At 34.0% G+C, this 13,356-nt stretch overlaps 1 long non-coding RNA gene across 1 annotated transcript; it reads right to left on the bottom strand.

The window, feature by feature from the left end:
- Positions 1-665: 665 nt before the first annotated feature.
- LOC123866581 lies at positions 666-8,139 on the bottom strand. Its single transcript, XR_006796226.1, has 3 exons — positions 8,125-8,139; positions 2,435-2,436; positions 666-816 (listed from the first exon to the last, which is right to left on the bottom strand). It is a non-coding gene; the product is annotated as an uncharacterized LOC123866581 (long non-coding RNA).
- Positions 8,140-13,356: the final 5,217 nt, after the last annotated feature.

The following is a 13,356-nucleotide window of genomic DNA, read 5'->3' as shown; positions in this document are numbered from 1 at the left end:
CAATGATTATGATGGTCATACCTGTACCTACTGTTCATATTCTAACATCTTTTCTATGGCTGGCTAATATTTATTTACTCGTAAGGTTTGGGGCCTTGTAAGTCCGGACTTCAAAATTTCACCGAGCGTTTTTGCCAGAATTCTGTGATATTTGGAAGTAGAGCGCGTGTGGCTTTATATAATTTCCATATGTCATAGAATTCTGCGGGAAAATTCTCGTGGTGAAAATACGCAGTTCTAACTTACCCTTAAGCGGAATTCACATTAAGATGAATTGAGTGGCACGAAATTATTTTCACTACATTACTTTAATTATCAGTTTACACGTGCAATCGGTGCTGAAATTTAATGTCGTGAAACTATACTCGGAATACTCTTCCGCGATCTGTCTTTCCTACCAATTGCAATCCGAGTATCTTTAAAACAAGAGTGAATAGGTATCTTCTAGTTAAACGTGCCACATCATCACTTTCCATCAGGTGTGATTGTTGTCAAGGGATTGCCTACAATAATTATTGAAAAAACAATTTCGTGCGACTAATTTCGTAATGTAAATTCCGCTTTATGGCTCGGCGCAGTTAACTCGCTCGTGTGGACGACGCCTATTCGCATGGGGTATTTGATTGACGTTGCCTGGTGCGGTAGAGTGGAGTTTTGTTGTTATATTTTAGATTTTATTTTATTTTATTGGGACAGACAACTTTTAGACACTCGTGTACCTAGTTAATTTTGAGATCGCTGTTGATTGATGTACATTTTGAAAATTCGTTTTTTTTTGTATTAAGAATTTTTCTTCGCTGATTAATTAATATGAAGCTTCATAGATTAGAACATACCTAATACTGAATCATCACTTTACATCTGGTGAAATCCATTGTCATTAAAATTTACTATCAGTTATAAGAAATATACACTGGTACTTACTGATTTGAAAAAACTAACTGTTGTATGTTGTTTTTTTAGAAAAAGCAATTGGCACTGTTATTTTTAGTTTATTCATTGTTTTTCTTTTACTTATTCAAAAAAAGTTGTTAAAATAAACGTTTTTCTCATTATACCTGACTCTTTAGTTTCTTTTGTTCTTTACCTTCAAAACAGCAGGCTTGATCTGTCTTAGTGGCTGTTAATTAGTTGTACACCTAACACAGAAATGTCCAACAAATACACAAACCATCTAAGATCTATCACCGAGATTCAGGATAGTTATGTTGGAGATTCAGGTTGAAAACTATAGAGCCCACTTTGACTTTGCTTAGACGTAAGTTTCAGTTAAAACGAGACGGATTTATTCCAGTTGTATAACGCTGTCTCGTTTTAACATTGTCTTGAGTCTGAGTAAAGTCAAAGTGTCTATGGATCTCCGCCTCAAGCACCTTCCGCGGACCCAGTTCGTTCCATGGATCACCATACATTTTTAACCCCCGACCCAAAAAGAGGGGTGTTATAAGTTTGACGTGTGTATCTGTATATCTGTGTTCCTGTCTGTGGCATCGTAGCTCCTAAACGAATGAACCGATTTTAATTTAGTTTTTTTTTTATTTGAAAGGTGGCTTGATCGAGTGTTCTTAGCTATAATCCAAGAAAAACGGTTTAGCTGCTAGAAAGTTATTTACTTTTTAGAGAGTTATGTGTGGGTGGTTTTTAAATTTTGAATTTATATATTATGTCTTCACAGCATCCTGATTGCAAGCCCAGAGATCAAATGTTTTACAAATTGGGAGTTTGTTTATTTGTCACTCTGTAGTGTGGCAACTAAATAACAACCACTGAGATACGGAATAGCAGGGCTTTAATATAAATAGCAAATACACCAATCATTCAATGCAATAAAATATCCTTACAATCCCATAAATACTATTACATTGTGTAAGTACCTAATGTTAGCTTTGTACAGAATATTGTTATTAATAGTGAATAATAGAAGTGCTTTCCTTATGATTTGTGAAATTATTCTATATATTACTAAATGCTCTTAAAAATTAGATTATAGATTCTGAACTGATGCAGTTTGGGAATTTGATTAATTACTTATATATAAAAGATGTAATATTTTATGTCTTCACATGTAAATGGTGATTTTAAAATTATTTAATGTTTGGCGAAAATCATTTTTATACTTTAAATCAAAGTCAAAGTCAAAATCATTTATTCAAGGTAGGTACAATTGTACTCCTTTTGATGGTCGAAATTGTTAAATTTGTACGATAATATAGTGGTGATAATAACGTAACTTAAAACTAAAGCTACGAGGGTTCCAAACGCGCCCAAGTCTGAGACCATACATAATCACATATTCTTATTTTATCATTACGGTCTACACCTAAAATCAAACAATTCAGTCCAATCAGAAATACCTGAATAAAGGGCTGTTATATTTAAAAAAAAATATCTTAGCCTTTCGCACTTTAGAGGCAATTTAACACGTTGTTCTGACTTCTTTCCGTTCGATTTTGGACGATTTGATTCAGAAGACAAAGATTAGTCCCTTCTTATTGATTTTCAGAACAAATGCAAATTCAAAATGAATTATTTAGGTACCTACCTATACTTACCTACAGACAAAATAATTTTGATATAAAGCACTAGTTTGTGCTTTTTATCGTTTGTGTGCTTCATAATGTCAACCTTGACATTTTGAAACACAAATTATAATCCAAGAGCAGGTGAACTGTTTTCGAAAGAAGATTTCCTTAAAATTCGCACCAAGGCAGTCTAAACCTTTCTTATTAAAGTGACTAATCTCGCCCAAAATACGCTGACCTCCAACCTTGGTGTGGGACCAAGTGACTATTCGTTGGACTCCGATAACAAAGCAATAAATGATTCCTTATATAGCCGTTGGGCAACGCCAAGTGCCTATTGATGTGTAGTAAAATTATACAAGTTATTGTCCTTCCGTGTGTCGTGTTTAGCTAAGTGTCCAGGAATAGGTACCTACTAACGGCCAAAACTAATGCTCAATCTATCTTTAACTTATCGATAGGTTACATAGCAACGTTGTTATTCGTCAAAAACCGGCCAAGTGCAAGTCAGACTCGCGCACTGAGGGTTCCGTACTCGGGTATTTTTCCAACATTTTGCACGATAAATCAAAAACTATTTATTATACATAAATAAAAATCTGTTTTAGAATTTTAATTTTTTTTAAATGATTGTAAGCTTGGCCCATATTAATTATCTATAAAACATAGTTGGCGCCACTCAAATCATAACATCATATTAGAAGGCGTCATTGATTGGCTGAAGTTGTTCAACATCTGATCGATAAACGTACTGTATATAAAATTCTTATAGTTTTTAGTTGATGAATTGTAGCATAATAAAGGATAATATTTGTAATCAATATATAAGATGAAAACATCTTTATTACTTAGATGATTTGTGAAACGAGCTTGATGATTTGTATATTAGTCACTAAGTTTATTCATTGTACAATTTGGATTGGCCGATAACGATAAGATAAAAAGGGGAGTGGCTAATAAACGTGGAGAGGTTACCTGTAAGAGTGGTTTTAAAACGACGACATTCAAAAATATACTAACGTAAGAGGAACAACATTTATTTGACACAAATGTAAAAGTTAATAAATTTAAATATGAAATAAAAGTGTAATAATTTATCATAAAGATTGTGTTTGTGATTTCGTCAGACCTTACCCAAAAGGTCAGAAGAGGGACATCAAGAAAATATAATATTTTCTTGTCACGCTCACGACTCAGAGAAACAAGTGGAAATATACAGAGGAACGAGAAAGAAGTGGAGGTCTAGTAGACCACAGACATTTTGGAGCACAAGGCCAATATTTGGGCCTCAATATATCAAAGTACCTAGTCATGGCATCAAAGGATTTCTGGATAAACGGGTAGGATCTTTCCATGATTTTATTTTTATTGATACCTATTAATGGTAATTTTTTTTTTATTTGTGTGGGTTTTCGTTTTGTTTGTTCTACATTTAGTTATCATTTTGTTAGAAAGCTTTGCTCCGAGTTGGAATGGAAATTATATAACGTTATGATACCTAGAATTACCCACATGTTTATAATTCATCTTGTATATTGGTTATACAAATGCGATCGACCTTCAAATTGTGGTTTAAATAACATTGAGGTATTTAGAAGGCTTATTTTACAATGAAAAATGAAAAATGTTTATTTACAAAATACAGTCTTGTACAATTTTCCTGTGTCTGTGTGGTGGTACCCGCACTAGGTTATCCTGTATCGTGGGTACAATGGAATAGATAGTGAACATAGTGTTAAACAATATAAAAAGTGTGGTTTACTTAATGATGGGCGTTATTGTTACTTTTAAATAGTTTTCAGGATGTATCTACTATGTCCTGCCGGGGTTTTATTTCTCATTAAATGATTTCACAGGTGAATATCTCACGGAACGTGGTATTTCAATCTTCACACTTGTAATCGTGTGCCGAATTAGTTTGGTTAAGAGTTACGATAGGGATTTATTTTCACATAGTGGTTTTGTTTTACGGAAGGTAGGTTCTGGATTTAGGTTCAATCGTTTGCTGCACTCATTGTATAGATAGATGTTTTCCTTTTTCTAGCACACAGTGACGCGATATTATCACACAGCACTCATTGGGCATCTTGAATGTTGTTTTGTGAAATTATTATTTTTTGTAAACCGCTTTGGGATAAGGTAGAAAAAGTTACATGAAATAGCTTTTCGTTTTACGCCTGCCAGTGAAATAATCCGTCTCTACTTGTAATGGTTACTAAGTGATTGGGGATATAAAATGTTAATTGATAAAAATGAAGGTGATCCGTTGTAATAAAGTAATAGTGACCAGGGTTAATAAATTGAGCATTTTGAGAAATATAAATCCTAAAATGGGTGTAAAAGTAGGTTTATCTTATCTGGTTATTCTTTAACTAAATTTAAAATTATGGTAGGTAGGTAGTCAGATAGTTTTAAAATACGGGGTGCATAAATAAGTGTTTTTTTTTTTTACAAAAGTGAGGAGAAATGTTTTCATTTATCTATTTTTACCACTTGAAACGCGTAATGTTTGAGTTTCAAACATAACTTTGCTGATAACAGCTCACCATGAACAACCCATGGCCGGCCCACTACTGAGCAACAAGTGTCTCCTCACAGAATGAGAAGGGTTTAGGCCGTAGTCTACCACGCTAGATAACAGCTAATTTACTTTTAATACTGGCACAATAATTTGAGTACTACGAGTAGCAGGTAGGTATAGTATATGGGCAGCGGGGTTTTTTTTTTTTTTGTTTACCTGTATTCACGCAATTAACTGTGTACTGCCGCATTTAAATGCAATATGATTTTGTTTTTATTGGATTAACATCGCTTGGCGGGTTAAATTCCTGGCAAATGTTCTATTAAAATTAGAGTAAGTTTTTTTTTAATGGTAATATACCTACAGTACTGCCCTTAGGGCAGGGCGCGATTATAAGTACCTACTACCAAAATACTATTTTCTTTGTTGTACGAAAGAAATTTTAGGCAAATATCTTTGCACTACGCTCGCGTTTGTGGCATGACATTATCCCAGAAATATATTTAAAAAAATTTTCACGCTCGCTTGACTCGCTTCGCGATAGTTCAGTTTCGATATGCATTTAGTTAACGAAACTCTCAGGAAACCACGTTTGTTGTGCTCTCGAAATTGATCAGTCTGTTTGATAAAATCGAAATGCGGTGCCTTATAAATTTCGCTTAGGAGCGCCGGTAGTATCTCATGATAATATGAATAGTGATCATAATTTTTTTTTTTAGGCTGATTAAGCATTGAAGGTTTTTCGGCTGGTCTGGCATTTCGCCTGATTTTATGTTTTTGCTTATTTAGCGCGTTCAGGAAAGCTTTGACAACGTTTTATAACATGAGTATATATATATTTTTTTTGTTTTAGTTACCGAAACAGAAAAAAAAAGCATTAAAGATGTGGGACCGAGGGATAAATCTAGTGTGATTTTTGGTTGGATTATGAAGTTGTAGTTAGGGTATTTAAAATAGAAAGATTTCAATTGTAGGAAATGATGTAAAACATGTTGAGGATAAGTTGTGTAATAAAGTCGATAATTCACTTGTTGGATGTCACGCGATCTCATTGCGAGGAGGAATCTTTTTCTTGTCTCTGTTTTTATAAATACGGTGTTCTGACGGGTTTTTTATTTACGTCTCGGATTATTGAATACTTTCGGTGTTTGATTGGACGGTTAGAGGTTGCAAAAGCAATCGCCCTCTAATTAAAACATTTATTTAGGCATTAGTTCAATTTGGATTAAATCTCGCGAAAAGCCACGGTGGCTGTCTCTCGCGCGTCTTGGAAAGACATTCCTAATGCCTGTTTTTCTGAGGGAGGGATGCATTATCAAGTGAGATGAGCTGCAATGTTTGCGGCTGACTATTTTGGAAAATTTGCAATCGTGGCAAGTGGAGTAAAGTTTGACTAAGCTATTTAATGAACAAAGTATATAATGGATTTGGTGAATGGTTATATTATATAACATTTTGATAAATGGATGAATTTGAAGAGTGTATGTATGTGGTTGATGCACATTTGTTTCATATTTTTACTTAAGTTATAAAGTATTACATTTGGTGAGTAGTTATTTATATTTGGTAGGGTAGGTTTGATAAACAGGTAGTTATCTTGATTAATAAGTGAGTTATCATTTTATAAATGCGTACTTTAATGTTTGATGAACTGGTATACTTGATAAATGTGCATATTTTCATACTTCAAAGACAAGTTGTACCTATTAGTTTCTTCAAGCTTTTGGTTGCTGATAATTATATTAACATTCTTTAGAGCGCATGTCCTATGGACGAAATCGTTTATACATACTTTCACTGTTTGAAATGTTACAATCATAAAGATATAGTTATGACTAGAGGGGGTCATAGCTTGTTGCCGCTCTTGTACATCCATGTGTCAACTAGGTATTGTTATCTCAGTATATTTCAGGGAACCTCCGTTCGGGTGAAAGCGATAGCTGTTGGATAAATGCTTGTTGGGTTATCAGAAGACCGTGTAGTCTACGATGAGGTTACTTGTAAATATTATAGCGAAATAGTAAGTTTAAAAATAGAATGAGGCTAAACTAAAAAAATGAGACAAAGATAAAAATAATAACTTAAAGCATTGAAACAGCATAAAGTGAAATAGTAACTTACAAACTATACATACATATTTACGAATTATGTAGATAGATATAGTATTACTGGATTATGTATATCAAATAAGAATACTGTCAGCTCATGTTTTGTTTTCGGCGTGGTAATTTTACGCTTAAAACTCATAAGAGATATCATGAGGTTCGCTTTCTGTAAAAGTTATTAGCTTTAACAGTTAATTGATTTATTACATTATTTATTTATTATACACTCAACAAGTAAAAGTATTTTGTTTTGACAAAATCCAAAGAAGTACCTATTGGATTAATAAGGCAAGGTACGAAGCATTGGCTGGATTTTACAACATTTAAAGTTTCCTGTTCATTTTTATCATTGAGTTAATTTGAGGCGGAAGGATCCTCTGGAAAATTTTTAAGATTAAGTTATTAGTAAGAAAGTATATTTTGATTAGGTTAGTTTAAAATGTACAGCCGGTAATTTAAAAAAAATATATATATTTAATTTTACATAATAGGTGAAGCTGGTTGATGCACCAAAAATCGAATTATCATAGGAATTTAATTAAGCTAACATTTTTATTTATTATCAACTTCAAATATACAGTAGCAAACTGATTAGTTGGAATACATGCAGTGATTGGAATATTTAAGTTCCGATAGAAGAATCTATATCGTGGCTTGTTCCTTTATGGACAAGAATATTTTTTTTTGACTCGTGGGACCACTTACACAAAATATCAACGTTCGGTTTGGAGGTCTTCCATGGCTATTCCTACAGTTCCATGAGGTATTGAAGAGGTTAACACTTTGTCGCTCATCACATCAACCAGCACGGCATTTGGGTATGATGGATGGATGTAGATAGGTACACATTTGATGGGGGGGGGGTTTAGTGGTTTGTATCAATAGGAACCAGGGGTTGAATGAGGAAGGCTGAGGACAGTACGTGTGGTGCTTACTAGGGAAGGTTTATGTTCAACAGTGACCTTATGATGATGACGATGTAGATGACGATGATGATGATGATGGACGTACGAGGACGAATCTTTTACGAAACGAATAAAGGAAAATCGAACAGATGCGGGTCATTACGGTTAACATATAAAATAATGTATAAGGTACCTACTTTCTTCTAATCTTTATGATCGATCAGCTTGTGATAGAGATCTTGATGTCGTAGAGAATAGAGATGTATCGAACGGAATATTTATTTCATTTTTTTTCCTGCTATTATGTTGATATCGCTTTTCTCTATGAAAAGGAATTAATGATAAACTAATAGGTATCATTCGGCGGCGAGTCGCGACTGTGTCGTTCCCAGGGTCGAATTTGGTAGTTCTGCTTATGTTACTCGAAACGACAAAGTACGCCATATGGTGCATATTATGGCTAAAATAAAATATATAAGTATCATGTGAAATTATAAATCAAAGATTCTTTTTGCATGTAGATATTATATGGTTAAGAGGCACAAGTGACGCAACTACTGTACCCTGGCGTTTGTTTAACATTGTCCATTAGTACTTCAGAATGTGGATTTTGCTAGGAAAAAAAAAAAAAAAAAAAAACAATAGGTAATTGTAAGAAATATGGGAAGCGTAATCTGCATTAAAAGAAAAAGTTTGAATTGGAAGCAACCAGGCATAGGATTTTCATACATCCGTAATCACGTTCCTTTCAACTCTCTAACTATCACGGTTCACGATACGCCGTTCACGGTTCAGGCCGTGACGCACGTGCAGACGGACAGACGGACGGAGAGCAGAGGTTTAGAAAATAGGGTCTCGTAGGCACCCTTCGAGGGGTACGGAACTGGAGAAAACTAAATTATAATAATGATAATAGGTTTTCTAGGTTACCAAGTAAAATTACTTCTCTTAGGTCGGATTGTATTATGATGGATGCTTATGAAACAAAATTAAATGAACGGTCTACTCAAAGTGTTTTATGTTTGCAGGATCCAAGGATGTTGGAAATGAATAAATGAGGAAAAGAAAGACCCAAAACTAGGTATGGGTCAGGGACACAAAGTCCCAAGGAAGGAAAGCCCCGAGGTTACGGGCTATGGACAAAAAGTCCTATAGGAGGAAGGAGGTAGACCCTAGGATAAGGGTCATTAAAAATTTGGATCTGGAGGGAAAGAACCCTAGGATAAGGGTCATTAAAAATTTGGATCTGGAGGGAAATAAGGACAATCACATATGTATCCCGGTAGAAGAGAGACGCGCCAAGGCTCGGAATCCGCGATTTTCCAATAAGAAGGGAAGAAGAAAATATGTGCGTAAAACTATTGCGTTGAAAGTGTATGAAAATGTTTTGTGATTTAAATCGAGAACTGGCGGCGATTAACTTTAAGTTTAGAGAGTTTATTTTATCAAAAGGACAAGAAGTTCACTTACACATATTCATATTAAGAATCGCTCCCGATTCTAAATATAAATATAGAAGAAAACATAATCTTTAAAGGTATGGTGACTATACAATAATATAAAAAGTCAAAACACGTTATATTCGTTAACAAACTATACCTACATCTAGCTAAGATATCTATGGTGTTTGACACTGTTTGATTAAACTTTAAACTTTGTAAAAGATTTTTCCTCCAGTATGAGTTTCGGCAAGTACATTATGTAGTAGAGCTAGGTAGTTTACATACCATAATTAGTCCTAGCTTTATGTAATTGTAGCATAATAGGTATGTTCGTTTTGTGTACCATATTTATGAGATTTAGCTTTAAAGTGATGCGTGTATGTACGGACTTTAATAGTATTTTCCTAACAAATAGACATATTTTGAATTTGTATAATTGACTTATATAATATAGTTCATCAGTTTTCTTATATAATTCTTTAGTGGGAAGGAGAGTCTAGTTGGAACAGAACTTTTAACAATTTATTTTGAGATACTTGAAACCCTTTAAAGTAGTTTTTAGTAATTAGTTTTACATGCTCATCCCCAAATCTCTATTGAGTGTTCCTGTAAAATATTGGCTTGTGAGTTATAATTGATGCTTCGGACTTTATGCATATACCTACCTTCTTTGATTAAATTGAGGCCTCCTTTAGTTGCTACTGGTCTCGCAATTTTTGATATCTTTATGATTTTTGAAAAATTATTTATAAATTTAGAGTGTCTGCATCTTTTTATTTTAATATTAGCGGAAGAGAACAGAAAAATGAATTTTAGATTAAAGGCTAAATTTGAGTGCTACTGTAGACTGGCAGGTAAAGTTGCGAGGGTAAATAGTTTGGAATTGAATTGAGTTTATCTGCTATTTTCTAATTATATCGGATGGAAAGGGGTGCTGCGAGTGCTCTAAAATTAAGTTGCAATCATAATCAATACCAATGTATCAATAAAACTGTATATTCCTTCTAGTTAAGTTAGCAAGAATATTAATTTAATTAATTACTATCTTAATTTTTTTTTTGTTTTGTTGAACTAAGTCTTTGTCATTTTGGTTGTGAAGTTTACATGTTACTTAAGTTTTAATTTTTTTTTAAAAGCGATGAGACTCGCTTAAAACAGGATGGCCGAGCTGTAAGCTTGGCCCATATTAATTATCTATAAAACATAGTTGGCGCCACTCAAATCATAACATCATATTAGAAGGCGTCATTGATTGGCTGAAGTTTTGTTTTGTTTTTGTTTATTAAGCACACAATACAGATAATGACAATAATAATACAATATTACAATAAAGCCATGAAAAAAAAACTAGCCACTCTCCAAAAAAAAGTGTGTACATACGCAGTCAATAAGATAATGGACGTGTCGCTTAGAACAGCTATACACAAAAAACTAAAATTTTAGAAAACTAGAAAACAGAACTAAACAATACCAAAAATCGAAAATAAATTAATTGTATCGTAACATTTAAACTTAAGTAAATAACTTAACCTAAAAACTAAGACATTAGTAGAACTATTGAGATATTATTATATATTATTTAGAGCATCACAGCTTCGGATAGATTTAATAAACACAGTAGCTTTGCTATTAAATATATCAATATCGTTAGTGGAGACCAACTCATTATAAAATCTACACATTCTGACTATTGGGTTAAAAAAGGAGGTATTATTTTTATATACGTTGAGAGAAAACGTCTTACAATTCCCCGGATAGCGACTCCGATATCTAATATTAATGTCAATCAAAGACAGTAGCACAGGAGAATCAATATGTGAGTGCAGGATCTTATATAAGTATGCCAGCATTGAAATGTCTCTGCGCACTCTTAAGGAATCAACCTTGTAATACTGTAACCTACGGGAATAACTATTCAGAGAACGATACCGACCATTTCGCCAAGCCAAAGTTCTGAGGCAGCGTCGTTGAACTCGCTCAATGCGGTCTGAATGAATTTTATAAAAAGGTGACCAGATTACAGATGCATGTTCAACTACGCTCCTTACGAAACAGTTATATATGATTAGCAAGGTATTTGGATTTTTGAAGTCTGCAGTGTTCCTTAACACAAAGCCAAGCATTTGATTACCTTTTTTAATTATATGGTCATAATGATCCCGAAATGTGAGTTTACTGTCCATGAGTACACCCAGATCCTTTACCAAGTTCCTACGTTCTAGTGTACATTGGTCCACCTTGTACTCATATAGAATGTTATGTTTTTTGGAAGAGAAAGTTATTACTTGGCATTTATTGGCGTTTAGTGTCATATGGTTCTTAAAGCACCATTCCGTCACCCTATGCAAATCATTTTGTAGAGCTACACACTGTTCAATGCTTGTGACCTCACTGAAAATTTTTAAATCATCAGCATATAAAAGACATTCATTGCTTATAGCTTTCTTAATATCATTTATAAAAATAATAAACAGAAGAGGTCCAAGATGCGAGCCCTGCGGTACGCCAGACGGAACAAGAGCAGCAGCTGAGAGATATCCCTTCAAAGCAACGATTTGGCTGCGTCTCGTGAGATAAGACTTTATCCATCTGAGCAAATTACCATGGATACCATGTGCAGCAAGTTTTAAACACAACAGTTCATGATTCACGCGATCAAAAGCCTTCGAAAAATCTGTGTAAATAGTATCAACTTGCTTAGTTTTTGCAAATGCTTTACAAATATAATTCTTAAAGATTAAAAGATTACTAACGGTAGACCTATTCCTGCAGAATCCGTGCTGTTCAATGCATATATCTGGCTTGACATGGCTGTATAAAGCATCATACACAAAGCATTCAAATACCTTTGCTATACATGAAAGCAGACTTATAGGGCGATAGTTTTCACAATTGTTTTTATCTCCCGACTTAAATACAGGAATTACATAGGCCGTTTTCCAAGCTGTTGGAAAAATGCCAGTGTTAAGTGATTCGTTGAATATAATACTGAGTGGCATAGACAGTTCATTAGCACATAATTTTATAAAGTGTGGCGGTAATCCATCTGGACCGGTGCTTTTGTTGCCATCCAATTGATGTAGCTTTTTGCTAACCTGCTTTCGATTTATTTTTAAGTCAGATAGCACTGAATTATTGGTATTGGCGATACTTGGATCTAGGTCAATATAAGAAGTAGTACTATGAGTATACACAGAGTTAAAGAAAGCAGCAAATAAGTCACAAATTTCCCCCCCGTCACTTGCAGATTCGCCATTATAGGTCATAGTATCAGGAACATAGTTGACATTCTTTTTGGCATTAAGGTATCTCCAAAATGTTTTAGGATTTTCTTTTAAAGATTCTTCTGCATTGCTGGTGAAATTAGCATAGCATTTAGTCATAAGTCTCTTGCACCTAGCTCTAAGCATGCTAAACGTATCATAGTCACGCGGATTATTGAATTTTTTATAACGTAAATGATATTGGCGCTTTTCTTCAATACAGCGAATCAGCGGATAATTATACCAAATAGGATAATCTAAAGTAGGATCCTTGGAAAATGGCGTATGGCGTAGGATTATTTTGTTCACTATATTATAAAAAACACTCACCATTTCATCTGGACTTTTATTGGACAACCTCGCTTCCCAATTAATATTGCTTAGTTCCTTTTTAATTTCTACGTAATTACCCTTATGAAAGTTGAGACGCTTAGCACCAATATTATGTTTCAACTGTCGCCTGTTTATAGCACTATCGATATCTACATCTACCTCAAATGGAGGATGATGATCATCAGGACTTATTAAGGGTTCTGTATCCGCAAGTGAACAATTCAATTGACGTGAAAGCACCAAGTCGAGGATTCTACCATTCTTG

The sequence above is a fragment of the Maniola jurtina genome, chromosome 7, assembly GCF_905333055.1.
Source record: "Maniola jurtina chromosome 7, ilManJurt1.1, whole genome shotgun sequence".
Lineage (NCBI taxonomy): Eukaryota > Metazoa > Arthropoda > Insecta > Lepidoptera > Nymphalidae > Maniola > Maniola jurtina.
This window is presented reverse-complemented; position numbering and strand designations above follow the sequence as displayed.